Below are 2,332 nucleotides of genomic sequence, written 5' to 3'. Positions count from 1 at the left end.
ATAACAAGTTTAGTATATCTATAATAAATAGGGGTCTAGGTTATTGTTTTATGTGTGTCAATGAGTCTCTTTTCCTTGTATGTTCATGAAGTTTTGTTCATTTGTTAAGATCGTTTGATTATATGAAAAGAGTCACGGGTTGTCACCCTAATATCTCGTGTCCGTTTGTTTGTTTGATCTGATTGTTTGATCCGTCTGGACCAATAATTAGTATCAGAGCTACGGCCCGTATTCACATAAAGTTACGTATTATTTCACTAATTCGGTTGAGAGGTTTTGATATTATGTTTGTTCGAAAAGGAAAAAAAAATGGGTTTGTTACACGAATTTCAATAGAATAATTCTTGATCAAATATTGCAAATTGGTTTCTTTGATTTGTCGTTACAACAAAAGAAAACAAACAGATTGTTTAATGTATTTAAATCTTGTTGTTTTGACTTTGATTTTTATTGGAGCTGCAAGTATATTTGTGTTGCATCGATTTTACTTATTAAGTAAATAGTTTGGTTAATAGGATTTAATTGGTGGCTTGATGCACACAATTGAGAGGCTCTGAACGTTGTGGTAGAGTTTGGACATGTGAAGAATCAAAGAGTAAATAATAATGTGTGGTTTTAAGTATTATTATATATATTAATTTGCAAATTCTATGCGAAAGACAGATTCACTGTTCCTTTATAGTACTTAATTTAAAGCTATATGTATAACATTTGACTGCATGTTTTGTTCCTTCTATGTATCTATTTTAAAGCTGTATGTGCAACACTTGAGTGCTGGGTTTCCATAAAATTGTACACCTTGCTGAATCAGTTGTACTTCTCCACCGTCACCTGCATTCACTTATTCTCCGCCAACACACTTTGTGACTTTGATGAATCCCATCTATGTTTCACACACGTGATGTTGGAATCTTGCATCTGGCTTACAACCACACTCCCTCTATCACTGTTCTCTGCCATCTTTAACCCCGCCATCATCAGACAATGAGTACCAACATCTTCAACCCCACCATCGTCAGTCGTCTTCAACCGTACGCCCACCTGTTGTTGCCGGGTTACATTTGGAAACCCTAGGTGGCGGTGTTTTGTGACGTCGGCGGCCCGGTAGTGTGGTTGTGCCGTGGTGGTGCTTTGCGACTGTGTCCATGCAATTTTCGGTAGTTGTTCTAGGTGGCATGGCAGTGTGTGGAGACAATCCGTGATATGGTCTAAAATATACATATTATATAACTTTCATTATTTTTGAGCCGGGTTTTTATTGAATATTATTCTAAATTGGTTCATGTTTAGATTTTAATGATTTCAAGAGACAACGAGCTAAAACGAAGTATTTATTATAAAGTTTTGAGCAAGTAAATTATTAATATAATTACACATTGGTTTTAAAATATAATTAATGTATGTGATGATTGAAAAAATACGAATTGTTTTCTTGTAATGAATTTAAATGTTAAAATATTAATATATATGCATATATTTGATTTGTTTCATGCAGCAACTAATAGAAAGAAAAGGGAATGATGATGGAATGAAGAAAAGTCAACATGTTAAGTTCATCAAATTAATTTGTTAATTCCACGTAATTCATTAATAGCGGGCCTGTTTAATTCTTGTGAAGTTGGACCGGACCAAAGCATATTATGTCGGTTGGTCACATAGGGTATGAAGGCTTTAAATAAAAAAGGAAGGAAGAATTAAGGGTATGTGGTACCCTGATCGGACGAAGAAAAAAAGAAGGGCAGCCATAAAAAGAGAGAAGAGCACCTTGGTTCGAGCAGAGAGCGTCTGGGTTCAACACCTACTATCCAAGCATCATTATTATTAGTTTGAATATATTATTTTCGTCATGAATTTATTATTTGAACCTATTTATTTTCTGTTGTTCTTGAGTATGGTTGTTGGCTAAACCCCTAGACCACCTAGGTTATGATGAACTTTTGTTGACGTTGGATTTTAGTTTGGATTTTGCTTTTGTTATGGCTTATGATTAAGTAAGAGGTTTCTTGTTTTTCATTCGATGCATATGTGTGCTTGGGATTGTTTGGTGAATTTTATTGTTTCACAGTTTCCTTGGTGATTGTCTGTTATATGATAGGATTATGTTAGGTCATCTACTGTGTGTTTTTGACTAGTTTATGGTTGATTTGCAATAAAACCATAGGAACAATATTAATAGATCAAGTAGACCTAAGTGTGCTGCTAATCTAAATAGCTGGGAGGTGATAGATTATATGATAAGTCTTGGTTGTTTAAGATTGCTAAATTTAGTTCTTCATAAGGAGTCCGTCTAGGTTTGATTTTTTAGCCTTGTTTATCTAGTCGAGTGAATACT

Source organism: Bidens hawaiensis, unplaced genomic scaffold (genome assembly GCF_021521415.1).
Source record: "Bidens hawaiensis isolate Kalapana, Puna unplaced genomic scaffold, B.hawaiensis_p1.1 tig00018507_1, whole genome shotgun sequence".
In the NCBI taxonomy this organism is placed as follows: domain Eukaryota; kingdom Viridiplantae; phylum Streptophyta; class Magnoliopsida; order Asterales; family Asteraceae; genus Bidens; species Bidens hawaiensis.
Note: the sequence above shows the minus strand (reverse complement) of the source record.